At 49.9% G+C, this 20,800-nt stretch overlaps 1 pseudogene; it reads left to right on the top strand.

Moving 5' to 3' along the window:
- The first annotated feature begins 669 nt into the window (after positions 1-669).
- Positions 670-19,906, top strand: LOC122153077 (annotated as a pseudogene).
- The last annotated feature ends 894 nt before the right edge of the window (positions 19,907-20,800 follow it).

Below are 20,800 nucleotides of genomic sequence, written 5' to 3'. Positions count from 1 at the left end.
ATGGAAATGCTGCTGGGCGTCTGCACACAGGCAGCTGCAATGAGCCCTCAGTGTCCCTGGCTGGGAGGGGAGAGCAGAGATCCTCCTCAGGTGCGATGAGAGGGGCTGAGGGCTTTGGAGAGCTGGGCTTGGAGACTGGATTCCTCTAGTCCCAGCAGTGCCCTGTTTCCATCATCCAGCTCAAAGCGGTGCCAGCACAGGTCAGATGAGACCAGGGCTGATGGATAGAGCAACTCTCCTCACTCTGAATTTTAGGACAGCCCCTTGGTCTCTCAAGAAACACAATGTTTCAGTAGGAGTTCAGCAGAAATACCATAAATTTCTGCCTTAAAACCACTCCTCATGTATAGTGGTGCAACAAAAACAGTTTAAAAAACCCAATATCCCCACAGCTATGCCTTGCAGTAAGGTGAATTGGGAGCAGAATGTTGAACATGAGTGGATTTAATCTGTGATCACACATGTTCCGATTTATCTATGGCTGTCTGGCAGGACTGACTCGTCCAGAGCTCACAGCAGAACTGGAGGACTTGGTTAAAAGGGAGAGTCAGTCACTGAGAGATATGAAGTAGGTTTTATCTCAGATAAGTCTACACTAACATTTCAATGTCTTTTCCTCCATGGACAGTGCCCAATGACCAGTGGAAGCAATTTTTCAACAGTAGCTCCATCACCCAGTTCCTCCTCCTGGCATTTGCAGACAGACGGGAGCTGCAGCTCCTGCACTTCTGGCTCTTCCTGGGCATCTACCTGGCTGCCCTCCTGGGAAACGGCCTCATCATCACCGCCATCGCCTGCGACCACCACCTCCACACCCCCATGTACTTCTTCCTCCTCAACCTCTCCCTCCTCGACCTGGGATCCATCTCCACCACTCTCCCCAAAGCCATGGTAAATTCCCTCTGGGACACCAGGGACATCTCTTACTTGGGATGTGCTGCACAGCTCTTTTTCTTTGTCTTCTTGATAACAGTAGAGTTTTCTCTTCTCACTATCATGGCCTATGACCGCTATGTTGCCATCTGCCAACCCCTGCACTACGGGACCCTCCTGGGCAGCAGAGCTTGTGTCCACATGGCAGCAGCTGCCTGGGGACTGCATTGCTTTATTCTCTCCTACACACTGCCAACACATTTTCCCTACCCCTCTGCGGAGGCAATGCTGTGGACCAGTTCTTCTGTGAAATCCCCCATATCCTCAAGCTCTCCTGCTCAGGATCCCACCTCAGGGAAGTTGTGATTATTGTGCTTAGTGTCTGTTTAGCTTTTGGGTGTTTTGTTTTCATTCTTTTCTCCTATGTGCAGATCTTCAGGGCCGTGCTGAGGATCCCCTCTGAGCAGGGACGGCACAAAGCCTTTTCCACGTGCCTCCCTCACCTGGCCGTGGTCTCCCTCTTTATCAGCACTTCATTTTTTGCCTACCTGAAGCCCCTCTCCATCTCTTCCCCATCCCTGGACCTGGTGGTGTCGTTTCTGTACTCGGTGGTGTCTCCAGCAATGAATCCCCTCATCTACAGCATGAGGAACCAGGAAATCAAGGATGCCCTGAGGAAACTGGTAACAGGATGAATTTCAGAAACAATAAAATATGTGTCTTCTGTAGATAACTCTAAATGTAACTGATTACATACAGGATCTCAGTCTGTAGTTTCTAGTTGGGTCTTTTGGGATTGATTTTTTTTGTTTTCTTTGTTTTACTTCACATTATGTTCTCTGCTAAAAAGTGTGTCATTATTTTTTCCTGTTCTCATTAAGTATCTATCAATCTTTTGTGTGAACCAGAGTCTGTGTAAATGAGGATCCATGCTCTCATTGTGGTTAAACAAAATAAAGGACACTGTAGAGACATGCTTTGAGATCCTTCCTCCAAGTCGTTCTCTGGACCTGCCAGGTCAGCCCTTGTATTGGTCTAAGATGTGAGTGGTTTTGTGCTGTGGTCAGCGTCCCACGGTGTGGAAGTCCTTTAACTGCAGGTAGGGACAGGCAGTGGGCACTTCTGTGACAGAGCTGGCCTTCATGACAGCATTTCCATCAGACAAGGGGATCTTCTCTGGGCAGTGCATGAAGGCTTAGGTCTTCTTCCAGAGTTGCTTTCAAGACCATGCCCAGGAAATAACCCAGGAGAGAAATCACCAGTGAGGAGTGGAAGCGTGTGTCTGTGTGTGCAGGGTAGGGGCACACAGCAGTGTTCTTGTACAGCCAGGCTCCTGTGAGAGACCTGAAGGAACAGCAAAGTGGGGACTAACCTGTGCCCATGTGCGCTGGGCACCCTGGGGAAGTTGCCCCAGGACAATTGTCACAGATCATACAATAACAACCACCATTTACAGCACAGGTCTCTCACTGCAGAACAGAGAGGTTGTTTATCCTTCCACAGAGTGACACCAAATGATTATGTCAGAAGTTCAACTTTGCATTTTACAAACCATAAACCTGCACATCATGTGTGTGTGGTGAAATAAATCTGAGTGAGCACAAAATCCATCAGCTATTCCTGGGGGTGCCATGAAGGCCTGTGACACTGACTGTAAATTGAAGTCACTTCATGTAGAGAGTCACATCCCCTGGGGAACCCCCTGAATGCAGGACTGGGTTGTGCTTCCCTGAACCACGGTCCCTGTGTCCATTCCTCGTGCCTCGGGGCATCTCCCACGGGTGCAGAGCAGGGCAAGCACCGCAGGGCTGAGGTGCCTCCCAGCCTCTGGGGGTGGCAGCAGGAGTTCAGAGAGACACTATGGCTCCTGCAGTGCACTGCCTCTGCGTGTGCAAGGGAAGGACTCGTGTCTCTGAACAGCCCTGTGTGTAGGTGTATTGAACTAAAAGAGAACAGATTCAGACTAGATATAAGGCAGAAAGTTTTTACAATGAGATTGGTGAAACCCTGGAACACATTGTCCAGAATGATGATAGATGCCCCATGCCTGGAATAATTCGAGGTCAGGTTGGACAGGGCTCTGATGAACCAGCTCTAGTTGAAGATGTCCCTGCTCATTGCAGGGGGATTGGACCAGGTGACCTCTAAAGGTCCCCTCGAACCCAAACCATTCTGATTCTGATCCTATGAACTCTCTAAAAGGAAATGTCTTCCTCTCGACCTTTCCCATCCCACAAACGTGCTCAATATCACACCCTACTAAAACAATGTTTGCGGCATTGGACACCATAGGCCTGCCCAAGGCCTCCCTACTGAGATAAAACAGAAGCACAAAGCATTCATCCCTGCAGGTGGAACATTATTGTGCACCCTGAGTGCAGGCCTTGTCTTTCCTGAGAGCTTTCCTCAGGTCCTCCCTGACCTCCCTGTTCTGCAGGCTGTAGACGAGGGGATTGACCAGGGGCGTGAGGACAGTGGCAGAAGAGGGAGAGCACTTTGTTGAGCTGCCTCAGCGGGGCTGTTCTGGGCAGCAGGTAGACAGTGAGGACGGTGCAGGAGAAAAGAGAGATGACAATGAGGGGAGAGGAGTGGGAAGAGAAGGTCTTCTGCTGCCCATGCTGGATGGGATCCTCAGGATGGCAGCTATGATGCACACATGGGACGCAAAAGCAAACAGGAAGGGGAAGACAACGCTCAGGAAAGACAAGATGAAGGATGTGAGTGTGACCACGCTGGTGCCACTGCAGGCAATCTCCAGCAGAGAGGTCACAGAACAAGTGATCAGTTGCCCTGAGGCCACAGAACTTCATTTGGGATAAGAAGACTGGGACTGTTGCACACACCAACATAGCCAAGGTGCAACCACCAGCTGAAGGCAGACCTTCCAGGTCATGAAGCCTGCATAGAGCAGGGGCTGGCACGTGCCCAGATACCAATCATAGGCCATCATGGCCCGCAGGTAACACTCGGCAGTTGCAAAGCAGCCAGAGCAGTGGAGCTGAGCCATACAGCTGTGAGCAGAAATGGTCCCGTCCCCATTCAGCAAGCTGGCCAGCAGCCGGGGCAGGAGGGTGGAGCTGTAGCAGGTCTCCAAGGAGGACAGATTGCCCCAGAAGAAGTACGTGGGGGTGTGCAGATGCTGCTCTGACAGCACCAAAACAGCGATGAGGATGTGCCCAATCACAGTCATGATGAGTGACAGGAGGAAGAGTGGAGTCTGGAGTGAGGGCACATTCCCCATTGCCCTCAGCAGGAACTTCGTGGGTGATGTCTGATTCTCCTCTTCCCATTTTTCCATACAGCTTTGTTTCTCTTTCTTCCCCGACTTGCCAGGAAGGAGGCCTGTGACAGAACAACTGCATTTCCACACTAAGTAAAAGAACTGTGATGGACATTACTGATTAAAAAGGTTACAAAAAAAAAAAAAAAAAAAAATCTCACTATTTTCCTTTGTTCATAGTCTATTTTTCTCTCTCCTTAAACTAAATTAAGGGACCTGGGTTCTGCAAGACAACAGACCCACTTGTCCCAAGAGCAGTCCCTCTGACCACAGGGCTGACTTGCCCCATGGAGCTGCCTCTTCCTCATGCTGGAACGCAAACATCATGTGCATTTGCTCACATTTTGAGATCCTGCTTTCCTGTGCTCGGGGGATTCTCAACATGACCAGAATAGCTGTTTAGAACTGAGATCCTCTGTGCTCTTCCAAGGAAAACCAGTGCCATGATATGAAATAAATTGTTTCTGTGAAAAGATCAAGGCAGATGTCCTTTCTCAAACTGGGAGAAGGCTGAGCACAGCTGGGTGAGTGGTCTCAGCTCTCAGAAATGCTGCCCTTCTGAGGAGAGCATTCCTGCCCTGAGCAGGCCAATTTCTTGCATTGAGAAGGAGCAGGTCAGGAGCTTCCAGCTCAGACAAAGGGAGTGTTCAATGGGATCATGACAAGGATGCTTGATACCACACTGTGTGTGAGACAGTAAAAGAAAAGGTGAGAAACAAAGAGAAAAAAAAAGAAATTAAAGAAAATTAAATGTGTATCAACCAGAAATCTCATGAGAGACTTTGTGCAGGGAGGAAGGAAAATGCCAGTGAGGACCACTCACTCCCCATGCTCACCTCCTCGGCACAGGGTCCCCAGGGATTTGGGGCTGCCCCCCTGTACATCCAGCCCAGCAGCAGGACCTGGCACAGCCAGCTGTGCTTGCAGGGCTCCCTGCTCAGCACTGCGGGCACTGGGAGGGGTGTCCCGGGGGTGCCTGGGGCTGAGGTGGGAGAGTAGCAGGCTCAGGGCCATGGGCGATGCCCGGGACATGCCTGAGGGCACAGCCAGGGAAAGTGCCTGCCTGAGAAGCAGCCTCACCAGCTGTGCTCCTTGAAATACATGGTGCTCTCAGTGTTGTCAAACCCACCTCCCAGCAGAGAATGTTTGTCTTCTGGAAGAGAGGAAGACAAACAGCTTTATCAGAGCTGACAAGGATGAGTAAAGCCCCCAGCCCTCCCCACTGGATGAGAGTCCATGTCAGAAAGCTGAGGGTCTGAGCTTGTGGAATGGTGAGGAAGGGAGAGAAAAAGGAGAAAGCTGAGAAAGGACAGAGCCCTGTGGGAGGAGAAGGGCTCAGGTGATATGGACCCACAGACCCTGGTCTGACTTTTCCCCCATCCCAGCTGAGGTGGGTGAGTGCCAGGGCTGGCTCCAACACAGCCCAGCCCAGCTGGAACTCAGCACCACCAGCCCCTCCCCAGCATCTCTGCTGGAAGTTACTGGGTCTCAGGGTATCTGGGGAAGGAGGGAGATGGGTTGGGGACCTGTGCAGCACAAGACAGGGCTGAGACTCAGCTCTCACTCAGACACTTTCCCTGCACAAATACCCACAGCAAAATCAGCAGTTCCCTGACTCGGGACATCCAGCACCCATCTGCAATGCTCAGCATGAAGGGTTGCCTCTGTGCTGATGGTGCCTGGGAACAAAGACCTGGGGCTCACTCTCTGCCTCTACCCCACCACATCTTCCCTACTGTGATCTCTCTGCAAACCCTGACTCAGACTTAATGCCCTGCTCTGCCCTTGCCTTTTTCTCACCACATCTTGAGATTGACATGCCAGCAGCAAAAAATGCCCCATGCTGCACTGTGACCTGGAGCTTATAGCACCAACAATTCCTTCAGTGACCCAGGCACAGCTCAGCTCTCCCCAGGCACTGCAGGGAGAAGCATTGCTAACTAGTTCTCAAAGCAGGCTGCAACTTCTGAACTGCTGGAAAGTTTGGAATCTGTTGTGGCAAGGCCTGCCTTTCCTGACAACCCTGAGTACTTTGAACTCCAGGTGAGGCTTCTCTAGAAAGGAGATTCAGGCAAGGAAATCATCAGGATTCAGCAAAACTCCTGACAGAACCCCATAGAGTTACCCAGAGTATAATCTCCATCACCTCCTTGAATTAGACACACACTGGGCTAGTTTTTCAAAACCAGACTTTTAAAGTAACAATACAGTCTAAGTACCTCAGTGCTGAGAGACAAGTTTCAAAGAGAAACAAAAATAGTTGAAGCTGTATCATCTGGATTTACAAATTCTCTATCAGCAGAAAGGAAGTCCCATGGCCTACGGGATGTTTCATTAGCTGGTCCTAGGGAAATTTGTTTTCTTGGGCCTCTTGGCTCCAGCCTACTGCATTCACATTGCTGACAAGGGACAATTTCCAGTTCAGGCATCAAATTTTTCCCCATCCTGCCTGGAGATACAGAACAGCTCTGTCACACATCAGGCAGCATCTGAATGAAGATGGAGGTAGTGTAACTGAAATGTTTGGGCTAAAATGAAATCTCAAAATGTGATCTTGCATGAAAACACCTTTTTCAATTAGGCATAAGTTACACAACTGTGAGTCCAGATCTAGTTTGCAGAGTTTCTCACTCTCTCGATAAGGGTATGGTGCTGGGAGAGGGGAGCACTTTGGTTTGCTAAATCCCTGATGAGTGTCCAACCATCCTTCCCTTGGCCTCTGGCATCTCATTCCCTGAGATGTAAACACCATGAGGCTTCTGTCAAGATCCTTCAGATGTTAGTATGATTTCCTAAGAGTAGCAGTACCTGAAAGAAAGAAAGAAACAAAGCAAAGTGAATTAATTACGTGTAAATTACTGCAATGTAGCATTCTGCTTGCTTTGTAGACATGCTGGGCAATGTCAATTCAATCAGTATTTGCAATGTAAGCCATCCTCAAGTAGCCCTTCCAAAGCAGTTCACATGAAGGCTGCTCTTGTAAAAGTCTCCTTTTGTGTCCCCAGGAGGCATGGGCACTGCTGATTTCCCTCTCCAGAGAGTGGCAGAGGCTGGATCCCCTTCTCAGGACAGACTCCTTGCCAGGAAACACAGGCATGGGGGTAGCTCACCTGGTTTACACTGGCAATTCACTCAATATCTCTTTTGTGTACTCGTTTTTCTTTGACAAGTCTTAAAAACACTGAAGAATCAGAAAAAAAAAAAAAAAAAAAAAAAAAAAAAAAAAGAACTAATAGAAGTTAATCATCAAGGCAGGGAGGTTGGAACTAGATGATCTGTAAAGGTCCCTTCCAATCCAAACCATTCTGTGATTTTATGACAAGCACCAACTTAAAATGTTGCCTGTGCTGTAGAGGAGCTCCATAATGTGAGACACATTAAACAGGCCATGCCTCACTCCCCATCTTCCCGGTCAGTCACAGAATCATAGAATCATTTAGGTTGGAACATATTCTTAAGGTCATCAAATCCAGCCATTAAACTAACACTGCCAAGCCCACCACTAAACATGTTCCCTATGTGCCATATCTACATGTCTTTTAAACACCTCCAACAATGGTGACACAACTACTTTCATGGGCAGCCTTTTCCAATGCTTTATAACCCTTCCAGGAAAGAAATGTTTCCTCATATTCAATCTAAACCTCCCCTGGTGCAACTTGAGGCCATTTCCTCCTGTCCTTTCACTTGTTACATGGGAAAAGAAACTGGCCCAGACCTCACTGCAACCTCCTTTCAGGTAGTTGTACAGACCGATAAGGGTGCTCCTGAGCTTCCATTTCTAAACACCCCAGTTCTCACAGTTGCTCCTGATAAGACTTGTGCTCTAGACCCTTCACCAGATTCATTACGCTTCTTTGGTCACACTGCAGCACCTCAATGTCTTTCTTGTAATGAGGGGCCCAAAACTGATCCCAGTATTCAAGGTGCGGCCTCACAGTGCCCAGTACAGAGGGTTGATCACTGCCCTAATCCTGCTGGCCACAGCATTTCTGATACAAGGCAGGATGCTATTGGCTTTCTTGACCACCTGGGCACTCTGTTTGCTCGTTTTCAACCAGCTGTTTACCATCACACCCAGGTTCTTTTCTGCTGGGCAGCTTTCCAGCTACTCTTCCCCCAGCCTGTAGATTTGCATCAGGTTGTTGTGCCCAAAGTGCTGGCCCCAACACTGAGCCTTGCTGAAGCTCATACAATTGGCCTTTGCCCATCACTCCAGCCTGTCCAGACCCCTCTGTAGAGCCTTCTTAGATTGCAGCACATGAACACTCCCGCACAACTTGGTGTTGCCTGCAAACTTACTGATGGTGGACTTGATCCCTCATCCAGATCACTGATAAAGATATTAATGAGAACTGGCCCCAATACTGATCCCTGGGGAACAGCACTTGTGGCCAGGCCTGCTGGATTGAACTCCGTTCACCACCACTCTTTGGGCCTGGCCAGATGCCAGGGACCTTACAGTCTGGATGGCTGGTTTGACGGTGGGGTTCAGAAGTTCATGGTGAATGAAGTTTTCTCTGCAGGCAGATCAGTAACACATGGAGTACTGCAAGTGTTCACCCTGGGATCTGTCCTGGCAAACATCTTTAGCAAGGACATGGAAGAACTGAAAGAGTGCACTCTCACTAAGATGAAGATGCCACTGAATTGTGGAAGTAAGGGTCAGTACACTGGAGGGCAGAGTTGCCATCCAGGGAGACCTAGAGAGGCTGAGATGTTGTGGATTAATCACAGTAGACTGCTTAGGCTCACACAGCCACTCACTCATTCCTCCCCAGTGGGATGGGGGAGAAAATAGGAAGGGTGAACGTGAGAAAAATAATAGGTTGGGGTAAAGACAGTTTAATACATAAAACAAAGCTGTGTACAAGTGACAAGCACAATAAAGAAATTCATTCACTACTTCTCACAGGCATGCAGGTGTTCAGGCATCTCCAGGAAAGCAGGGCTTCATCATACACAGTGGTTATTTGGGAAGACCAGCGCTGTCACTACAAACATCTCCCCTTCCTGCTTTCCTGTAGTTTTGATTGCTGAGCACAATGTCATACAGTATGGACTGTCCCTTTGTCAGCTGAGGTCAGGTGTCCCAGCTGTGTCCACTCCCAGCTTCTTGTACACCCCCAGCCTGCTTGTTGGCAGGGCAAGTTCCCCCCATTATGATGCCAGTGAGAGCAATCAGTTCACTGTCCCCCCCATAGCCCCAGCAAGACATAATCTCATAATATACAATTTGCAGGCTCCCCCAGTATCCAACACTTTCCCAGCCCCAGCTGTGTCCAATGTGGGGATTCACAGACAGCCCTTCGCTGGGGTCTGCCAGGGTCTGGGCCAGAAAAGAGGCCAGGCAGGGCTGGCTGGTGCCCCCATACAGGCACTGAGACCAGCAGGAGGATGGAGATGGTTTAGCAGCAATGCTCACCCATAAACCTGGGTGAGCAGCCAGTGCTGGAAATGACCAGCGAGATAGGCTGGGGGGTGCTGCAGAGCTCTGGGCACTCACCCCACAGCCAGCCCCTCGGAAGGTCACAGCAACTCCTGGGGCACAGAGGGCTCTCAGCCTCCCCATCAGCCCCAGGGCTGGGGCCAGCCATGCCATGAGCAGACGCAGGCCAGCGTCTCCCTCTCTCTGCTGCTTTTCTCTCCAAGAGATCCTGATTGCCCAGTGCTGGCAGCCCCTTTGTGCCCGTCCCTCTCCCCAGCACAAGACTCCTCTACTGGGGGCTCCCCAGGCAGCTCCTGCTGTGCCAGCCAGAGAAAAGCTGCCCAAACTGGTGCCTCCAGAAATAGGTCTCTTGTCGCGGGATGTCACCTCAGGCACGGCCCTGAGCTGGCGGTGCTGCTCTGCAGGGCAGTGGTGGCTGAAAGCCACGGGGAGATGGCCCCAGGGAGATCCCCATGGATCAGCCATCATTTCCATTGCACTGGGCACCCCCACGTGAAGGGGCAGCACAGGCCTATTCCCTAACACATCCCCCCATGCCCTCCTGCCCTGAACCCCTGGAAAACCCCAGCACAGCAGCACGCTCAGAGGGGCAATTCCTTCAGCCTGTTCCTGACCTCAGCTTGGGAGGAAGAGACCAACCTCCAGACATGGGCACTGAGACAAGCCTCTTTTGTAATGGATATGTTTAATGGGAGGCCAGCTGCATTGTCCCATCAGACACAGCGCACAAAGTCCTCTCTGACAGAGATGCTGGTTGAAGTCTCTGAGGAAGAGGAGTGGATACATACATTTTAGGAACAAAAAAGAGTTTCACAAATAAAATGCTTACTGCACAGAAGGATTCAGATAAGAATTGGAAATGACTTCTGAAGAGACACAGGAAGCTTATCCCTGTTGAGATTCAGCTGACTGAATCAGCTTCTTCAGTGCGCCCTTCATCTCCTGGTTCCTCATGCTGTAGATGAGGGGGTTCACTGCTGGAGGCACCACCGAGTACAGAAATGACACCACCATGTCCAGAGATGGGGAGGAGATGGAGGGGGCTTCAGGTAGGCAAAGATTACAGTGCTGACAAACAGGGAGACCACGACCAGGTGAGGGAGGCATGGAAAAGGCTTTGTGCTGTCCCTGCTCAGAGGGGATCCTCAGCACGGCCCGGAATATCTGTACATAGGACAGCACGATGAAAAGAAAACAACCAAATACTAAACAGAAACTAGCCTTGATAAGTCCAACTTCCCTGAGGTAGGAATCTGAGCAGGAAAGCTTGAGAATCTGGGCGATTTCACAGAAGAACTGGTTTATGGAATTGCCTTGGCAGAGGTGTAGGGAAAATGTGTTCGCTGTATGCAGGAGAGAATAAAGCAACCCAGTGCCCCAGGCAGCTGCTGCCATATGGACACAAGCTCTGCTGCCCAGGAGGGTCCCGTAGTGCAGGGGTTGGCAGATGGCAACGTAGCGGTCATAGGCCATGATGGTGAGAAGGGAATATTCTGATGATACCAAAAATAGAAACAGAAATACCTGTGCAACACATCCCGGGTAGGAAATGGCCCTGGTGTCACAAAGGGTATTGGCCATGGCTTTGGGGAGAGTGGTGGAGATGGAGCCCAAGTCGAGGAGGGAGAGGTTGAGGAGGAAGAAGTACATGGGGGTGTGGAGGTGGTGGTCGCAGGCGATGGCTGTGATGATGAGGCCGTTGCCCAGGAGGGCAGCCAGGTAGATGCCCAGGAAGAGCCAGAAGTGCAGGAGCTGCAGCTCCCGTCTGTCTGCAAATGCCAGGAGGAGGAACTGGGTGATGGAGCTGCTGTTGGACATTTGTTCACTGCAGGCAGGGAGGTTGAACTAGAAGACATTGACAAGTTAGGACAAACTTCTTTTATTCAATCTTATGCTGTTTCCCAAAAAGTCTCCTCAAAACTATTTATCTTTCTTTGGGGAAAATATATTCAATTCCTTTTTATGAGCTCAGATTTTGATGTTGCTGAGGAGACGTTCATTGAAGGGGAAGAAATCCTCATCTTTCATATTTCTCTCCGCCTGAACACAGGGGAGACCTGAGGGAAAAAAAGGCTCCCTGTGCCCTAGAACAGAGTCAAGAGAATGCTGGAGCAAGTCCTGGCTCTCTGCTCCCTGGAGCTGTTTTCTGCTGGAAGTGGGTTCTCTGTCCCCATGTCCCCGCCCTGACAGTGCTCCCAGCCCCCATCCCACCCTCTGTGTGCTCAGCTCTGCCCTGCAGACCCCTCCTGGCAATAGGGCACTGCCCAGGGACATTCCCTACTTCCAGATTCAAAGGAGAACAGCAGGCAAAACCAGAACCCTCAAACAAAAATCATGCTGTTGTGTCTGTAAGTAGAGGAGTAGGTGAAGGCACTTTATGAAGTTTCTGGCAATCCTGCTGATCCCTCAGTTTAACATTTCAGGAGTCTCAATGAATTATTAAAATTTCACAGCCCCTTTCTACTTTTTCTTAGAAGAAACACGAGATCATAGAGCCTAAAAAGGTTCACATTATTAAGGTGGCCCCTGCCTTGAATTTCCTCTTGAAATACAAATGTGCTATACGTGATCTGGAGCTGTGAGCATCCCTGATCCATGCAGCAGCAGCCTCTGGAGAGCAGAAGGAGCCTGCCCTGGCGGGGGTCTCTCCTTCCCCCCACAGCTTCTCCCCACAGCACCGTGGGGAGCTCCCCGGGCAGGCTGAGTGCTGACCCTGGCAGGCAGCAGTCCCTGCCCCAGCACACAGCCCCCTGGGGTGCAGGGACCCTGCTGGGAAGGACAACCCTGGGCACCCCTGCCTGCACACCCGGCTGCACACCCCTGCAGCCGGCCCTGCCAGAAGGCAGCCCTCATGCCCTGGCCCTCGCAGGGGGCACCAGGGAAGCCCTGCTCGGGAGCAGATCCTCCTCCTCCTCCTCCTCCTCTTCCTCCTCCTCCTCCTCCTCCTCCTCCTCCTCCTCCTCCTCCTCCTCTAGGCAGGAGGCAGATTCTTGGCAGCTCTGCGCCTTCCCCAGATCCCTCCCCGAGCTGCAGCTGCATTGCCCTGCACCCCCAGACTTACTGTGGCCAGGGCCCTGACGCTTTCTCCTCCTCGGAGCTCTCAGCAGCCTCCCAGCCCAGGCTGCCTTGAAGCTGTGTGTGCCTCGCTGCTCTGCCCTGGGTGCCTGCAGGCAGTGCCCCCAGCCCTGCTGCGCTTTGCAGAGGAGCTGCTCCTGGGCAGAGCTGTCTCTCTGCAGCGCTGCCCACTTGCCAGGAGCTCCCTCCGGCCCAGGAGCCCGGCCCAGCTCAGCACCACAGCAACATCCCAAGGCAGTTTAATGACCCCTCAGGAGGGTTTGGTGACAAGTCCATGAACCTCAGGTACAGAGAAGAACCTGAAGAAACCTCTGAAGAATTCAAAGTTTTATTCAAACTCTAAAGTTTCTTGTGGCTTTAATTGTATCCACTGAGGACAGTATTGACCAAAGCCTCCCCAGTGTCCTGTTAGAGCAGAAATCTGCAGGCAGTTATGAGAAGTCGGAAACAAAAAGGGAAAGTTGTCTCTGATGCTGAGTAATCCTCAATTTGTTGCATTAAGCCAAAGTTCCAAGTCCTAAGCCCATTAAACAAATGGCCAAGCCACGACCCCCAGCCCCTGGGAAGGGAGATCCTGTCCCTCCCACATTCCTCAGGGCTCTTCCTGGGGTAGGGGCTATGGAGATGTGCACCTCCCAGGCTCCTGAGGATGCACAAGGAGGCCATGAGGCCCCCGTGCTGCGAGGGACTGTGTCTCCTCACAGGCATCAGTGGCAGGGAAAACAGCCATAGCCAAAAGTCGTGATGGGGTTGACTTTACTGGGGTCTTTCAGCTTTCCCACAGCCCTCTGTCATCTCCACCACAGGCTGTCCTATGGGGTTGCATCCCCTGCGCCTCTTTCCCTGCAGGCTGTCCTCATCCCCCCAGCTCTCTCACCTTGTTCCTCCCGAGCATCTTCATTTCTTTCCTGACATTTCACCATGCTCTCTGGCTCTTCCTGGAAAAACAAAGCCTTGTTCTGATCCATACTCCTCCTGGGTCATGTGTTGCACCACAGCATTTATCCTGTTGTCCAGTCTGGACTTCCCCAGCTGCACAGTATGACATTATTTCTTTCTCATGCTGTTTTCCACTGTGAAGAAAAAGTCCACCGTCTCTCAAACCACCCTTCAAGGGTTCTTGGGCTACTCCTAGACTGTCCCAAGTCTCCACAACACTTAGCTCAGAATGTTTATATCTAAGCATATTGGACATGTGCTTGAGTCCTCTATAACCCCATCTTGGGGTGATGTCTGAGCAATCTTAAAGGTGTTTGGAGATGAAAACATAGTGGTTACAGGTCAAGAAAGATGGAGTGATACTTTTCACCAGGATCTGTATTAGAAGGATAAGCGGCAATGGTGTTAAAATGAAAGAGGGTAGATTTAGATTTGAAATAAGGAAGAAATGTTTTACGATGAGGATACTGAGATACTGGAACAGGTTGCCTAGAGAAGTTCCAGGGAGAGGAAATTAATCACTTCTCTGGGCAACCTCTTCCAGTGTTTAACTACCCTCATAGTAAAGAATTTCCTCCTTTTATCTAATCTAAATCTACCCTCTTTCAGTTTAAACCCATTACCCTTTGTCCTATTCCTGCAATCCCTGATAAATAGTCCCTCCCCATCTTTCCTGTAGCCCTGTTTAAGTCCTGGAAGGCCACTAGAATTTCTCCCTTGGAGCCTTCTCTTCTTCAGTCTGAACAAAACAACCTCTATCAGCCTGTCCTCACAAGGGAGGTGCTCTCACCCCCCCGTCATCTTCACGGCCTCCTCTGGACCTGCTTGAGCATGTCCATGCCCTTTTTATGTTTGGATCATGAGAGCTGGAAACCATACTACAGGGCCGGTCTCATGAGAGCAGAGCAGAATGGGAGAATCCCCCACCTTGACCTGCTAGCCACACTTCTCTTGATGCAGCCCAGGACACGGTTGGTTTTCTGGCCTGCGAATGCACATTGCTGGCTCACAATCAGTTTTCCATGAACTACCACCCCCAAGTCCTTCTCCGCAGGGCTGCTCTCAATCCACTCCTTGCCCAGCATCTATTTGTATGTGAGGTTGTCCCAAGCCATGGGTAGGACCTTGAACTTGGCCTTGTTGAACTTCATGAGGTCTGTATGGGCCCACTTCTCCAGCCTGTCCAGGTTCCTCTGGATGGCATCCTTTCCCTCCAACATGTCACCACACCACACAGTTTGGTGGCATCTGTGAACTTGCTGAGGATGCACTCGATCCTGCTGTCCATGACGGCAACAAAGATGTCAATCAATACCAGACCCAACTCCAACCCCTGAGGAATTCCTCTCATCTCTGTTCTCCAATTGGATGTTGAGCCTGTGACCTCAGCACTTTGAGTTCGACCCCCAACCAATTCTTTATCCACCGAGTGGTCTATCCACCAAATCACCGTCTCTCCAACTCTAGACGAGGATGTCATGCAGGACCGTGTCAAGTGCTTTGCACAAGTCCACGTAGATGACGTCAGTTTCCCTTCCAACTGTTCTTTGGTGAGGCCAGCAACAGGCAAGACCAGTGTGTGTGCATGTCATGTTGGTGTGTCTGCCAGTGGGTGTAACTCATGGTCTGAGCCTGGTCGGCAGCCAAACACCACACAGCTCCCACCTGGGAATGGGGAAGGAAGCAGAGGGGCAAAGGGAGACTCACGGGTTGAGATAGGAACAGTTGAATAATGGTGATAAAATAATACGGTGGCAGTATGAACGGATAACGTACAGTGCAATTGCTCACCACCTGCCGACTGACACCCAGCCGGCTCCCGGCCAGCGATCCTGAAACACAAAGATGCCGCGACCACAATCCCAAAAGTGAGAGTGTGCCCCTTCCCGCCCACCCCTCCTTTATATGGTGAGCGTAACGTCACATGACATGGAATATTGGCCAATCCAGGCCCGCTGCTCCAGCTCTGTTTCCTCTCTGCTTCTTGTGAGCCTGTGCACAGGCAGGACACGGGGAGCTGGAGTCCCTGAAATCTCCGTGTGCATCAGCACTCCTCCAGCTACCAAAAAGGAACAGGAACTCTATTCCAGTCTGAACCAGGACCGTGTCCACCCCTTGTTCCATATCCTTTGCATTATCCTCAGGTTCCATATTTCCTAATACAGTCTAATAAATTACTGTCCTTTTCCCTGGTCTTAGACATGTGCACACAGATATAATTCCCTTAGCCCATGGGCCATCTTAAGCCCATACGTGGAATTACCTTTGCCCAAGGACCTGGGTGCACTTGGTCCTTGCAGTCTATATACTGCAGAATGTATCGTGAGTTCATTTGGTCCATAGCTTCAGGTTCCATCTGTCCTAACAGTCTCTTAAGGCAGGAGGAGGGATTCTCAGTTGGTAGGGCACAGGTGTCCTTGGGCCTGGCAGGAGGATGGCATGCAGTCTCTGTTGCAGCTGGAGCTGGTGGCTGATGCATCTGACGCTGTCTGTATTCAGTCTGCAGCAGTCGCTGGGTATCAGTTGCTGAAACTAATCGTGACTTTATCAAAGTTCGTGTTTTTCTTCATGAATATGATGCCATTAGCAGAATATGTGTCAACCATAGCAATGCATTTATACGGTTGTTTGGTGATTAATGTAATACAGTTTATTGGCTATTTTCACCTAACATTAAGTCCCCTTGAGGCACACATCGGACATCCTCATCCTTCTGCATTGCCCACCAAGTGCACCCAGGTCCCTGGGCAAAGGAAATACCACGTATGGGCCTACTTTTACCTGAAGTAGGAGTAACCCAAATAGTCTTCCCCAGCATGTTCTTAAGGTGCACTACTGGGACTCTATCTCCATCTGCAGTATGTAGAATTTTGACTGGGCAGGGCCATCCTGGTTGGTAGATCTCTAGTTTGACTAACCAGGTGGGCTTTGCTAAATGTCTGTCCCAGTGTTTAAAAGTTCCTCTTCTCATTGATCTCAGCGTGTCTTTAGTAGCCCATTGTACCACTCAATTTTCCCAGAGGCTGGAGCATGGTAGGGGATATGATATACCCCCTCAATGCCATGTTCTTTTGCCAGGTGTTTATGAGATTATTTAAAAAATGAGTGCCATTATCTGACTCAATTCTTTCTGGGGTACCATGTTGCCACAGGACTTGTTTTTCAAGGCCCAGAATAGTGTTCCGGGCAGTGGCATGGGGCACGGCCTATGTTCCACCCACCCGGTAGTTGCTTCCACCATTGTGAGCACATAAAGTTTGACATGCCAAGTATTGTGGAAGCGTGATGTAATCACTCTGCCAGGCCTCCCCATATCTATATTTTAACCATAGCCCTCGATACCAAAGAGGTTTTAACCTCTTGGCTTGCCTGATTGCAGCATGTGTATCACATTCATGGATAACCTGTGTGACAGTTGTCGTGGTTTAAACCTGGTCAGCAGCTAAACCACGCAGCTGCTCACCCACCCTCCCCTCCACTTGGGAATGGGGAGGGAATCGGAGGGCAAAGGGAGACTCATGGGTTGAGATAAAAACAGTTTAATAACAGTAACAGAATAATATGGTGACATGATGAATGGGTAACGTACAATACAGCTGCTCACCACCCGCTGACCGACACCCACCTGCTCCCCCAGTGATCCCAAACACAAAGACCCTGTGGCAACACTCCCGGAAGTGAGAGCCCCTTCTGACCCACTCCTTCCTTTATATAGTGAGCGTAATGACATGGAATATTGGCCAATCGGGGCCCAGCACTCCAGCTGTGCTCCCCCCACCCCCGCACACAGGCAAGGGCTCTCGGACCTGGAGAGCCTCTGGGGCCTCAGTGTGCTGCAGCTCTCCTCCAGCTACCGAAATGAACAGGAACTCTATTCCAGCCGAACCAGGAGAGGGGCCCTGTGTGTAACTGCGTGTCTGTGTGCCTGTATGCCTGCATGAGAGAAGTGAAACGCAGCACAGCTGCGAAGTGAGTGCGGAGTTCTGATCCCGCTTCCATGTCCTCCACGAGGAGAGGGCCGGAGGCGAGAGAAGCGAACAAGTATGTCAGATTTTAAAACAGGATTGTTTGAGCCTGTGGTTAACTTTTGGTGCCCATACACAGACCCGAGGATTTTTCTTGTAATCCAATCTTTGTTTTGGAATGCTTTGGTTGTGGACAAGACGTCTGGGTGGAATTTGGAGACGATTTCTGGTGTAGTAAATGTCAAGGGAAGTGGTCTGACTGGGACAGAATTGAGCGCTCGGGTCAGCTTAGAAGAACGTATTGTGGGAACCTAGGAAACTTACAGAGGCAATAGAAGCAGAATGTGGATAAGCCCTCCCGGCTAACAATATGGGAGGGAAACAGAGTGGGGGTATAGTGAAAAAGATCCCTCTGGGCTGCATCTTAGCCCATTGGAAGGAAATTGGAGGCACACCAGGTGGAAGTGTGAATAAAAGGACATTAACTAAATACTGTATCCAGTGGTGGCCCCTGTATAAATTAGATGACAGGGGGAAATGGCCCTTTAATGGAACCTTGAATTATAATACTTTGTTGCAACTGATGTTGGTTTTGAGGAGAGAAGGAAAGTGGGATGAGGTCAGGTCTCATATGCAGACACTCCGAAATCACCCTGAGTATCAAACTGATTGTGGATTAAAGAGCCCACAAGACCCAATGGTTTTGGCTCTAGAAAAGGAAAATATGAAAGAAGGATACTCCAGGACAAAATATTTAACCAGTCCCATGCCCCAAATGGTGTTTTGAGGTCACCATGGAAAAGGGTAAGACAGGGAGCTTATAACCCGCTTATAGAGAAACCGTTAGGGTTTCATAGCTTCACACAGTGGTTCTTACCCTGGTTTGGAGTTCGTGAGATGAAAAAGCCATGGTAAATATTTTGGCAGAAATGGAAATAATAGCAAACGCAACTACTGATGCCCTTTTATGTTTAGACCAGGAGGTAAAATCCCTGAAGGGAGTAGACTTTCAAAACAGAACGGCTCTAGATATAATCACAGCTCACATGGGAAGGGTGTGCACCTTGATCAATACAAGCTGTTGTATTTATGTAGATGAATCAAGTAGAACAGAGATTGACCTTCAGAAGATTTGGGAACACTCAAAAGTCTTACATCGGTATCCCTGGATGATACCTCGTATGGGTTTTCTAACCTCTGGGAAAAGCTCACCTCTTGGCTACCTAATGTCGCAAAGCTTAAGTAGCTTTTTGTTGCAGTTATCGTGATTATTGTATTAGGATTATTGGTCTGTTGTGTGTTGCAATGATTTATGTGGATGGATAAACAAACTGGGAATACCGATGAGGAGTGGAAGAAACACAAATTACAGCAAAACATTGAAAATGGCAAGTATTTTGCTAAAAGGAATGGTGCCATATAGCAAAAGAATTTGCAAGGGTAAAAAAAAAGGGGGGGACTTGATATAGAAAATAAACGCTTAGCAAAATAACTAGCAAGATAATGGGATACTTGGTTGCAAAAGACCTTGAAAGATAACAGGAAACGTCTTTACAAGAGGCCTCCATAGATAACAGGATATCCATCTGTTAATTAAGGCGTCTGCAAGAAGGAGCCATCTGGCTGGAGCCAGTTCTGCAGTTACTGGCTGAGGTAACTCAGCATTCTGGGACAAAGCTTGAGAGTACATGGTGAAGAAGACACGAGCCTTCCTCCAAAAGACCCCGGCCCACGACCACCGGATGGCAGTACGCATGTGGCAAGAGGAGGAGACTTAGGATAATGAATTCCCGGAAATAATTACAATAATCACACCTATTCTTAGAACTAATTGTAATAACCCAGCCTATACTAACGAATATGCATGTTTCTGTATCATAAATGATGCCTGCTTCATGATACGGTGTACAAGCTTGGAGGAGAGATCGCCCTTGTTCAATCACTGCAATAAACATACCTGCTTTATAACTCTTTGTGAATTGTAAAGTGTGTTTCCACATGTCAGAAAACAGCATGAGAAAGACATAGCAGAACAAAGTACAGCAGGGGAGGTAGAGAATGGAGACAAAGAGAAAGAAATGTCACCCAAGGGCAGTGCTGTGCTGCAACAAGTCTCCCAGAGGGAGTCTGGAAGAGCCCACAGCTTGTGTTTCAAGGAACAACCAGGAGGATGGATAGATACTCAGCATTGTGCGGCCTCACCTTCGACACTGTGTGCAGTTCTGTGCCGCACAGTTTGAGAAGAACGTGAAGGTCCTCGAATGCATCCAGAGGAGGGCAACAAAGCCGGTGACAGAGCTGGAAGGAATGTGCTATGAGGAATGACTGAGGACTTTTGGTTTGCCTAGTTTGGAGAGGAGGAGGCTGAGGAGTGACCTCATTGCTCTCTGCAGCTTCCTGAGGGAGGGACACGGAGTGGGAGGTGCTGATCTCTTCTCCCTGGTATCCAGTGATAGGACATGTGGGAACGGTTCAACGCTGTGCCAGGGGAGATTTAGACTGGACATGAGGAAGCATTTGTTTTACCGAGTGGGTGGACAAACACTGGAACAGGCTTCCCAGAGAGGTGGTCGATGCCCCAGGGTGGTCAGTGTTTAAGAGGCATTTGGACAATGCCATTCATCCATGCTGTAACTTGGTCAGCCCTGAATGGGTCGGGCAGTTGGACTAGATGATGGTTGCAGGTCCCTCCCAACTGAAATAGCCTCGTCTATTCTATTCTCTACCAGTGAGGGCAGTGAGATGCTCAGGTGAGAGGGAGGTGGGGAAGAAAGGCTGATGTTGAGAGTCTGTAGGGAAAGAGCTGCAGGTGTGGGACACTGAGGACAGCCTGTGGGAAAGACAACTGAAGGCTCTGGCAAGGCTAAGAGCCCCCAGCAGAGCCAAGGTCTTTTCCTCCTTGCCTATGACTGTTGCCTCCATAACTAAGGCCTACCTGGACAAACGGTAACCTTATGGTACCAGGACCTTAACGCCCCTCGGCCCCACCCCAGAGAGACCCATATTTGTCACTATAGTCCTGTCCTTGACACCGCAAATTCCCATGACACTGTCCCAGGAAGAGCCCTGGGCAATGTGTGAGGGACAGGATTTCCCTTCCCAGGGGCTGGGGATCAGGCTTTGGCCCTATGGCCTAAACACGTTAAGGTACAGTAAGCACCAGAACCACCTTAACATTGTGTTTGTTTGCCTCGCATTGACACCTCCAACTTCCTGCTC

This window comes from Tyto alba, unplaced genomic scaffold, assembly GCF_018691265.1.
Source record: "Tyto alba isolate M040663 unplaced genomic scaffold, T.alba_DEE_v4.0 Super-Scaffold_15, whole genome shotgun sequence".
NCBI classification, from domain to species: Eukaryota; Metazoa; Chordata; class Aves; order Strigiformes; family Tytonidae; genus Tyto; species Tyto alba.
Note: the sequence above shows the minus strand (reverse complement) of the source record. Positions and strands in the feature narration are given on the sequence as shown.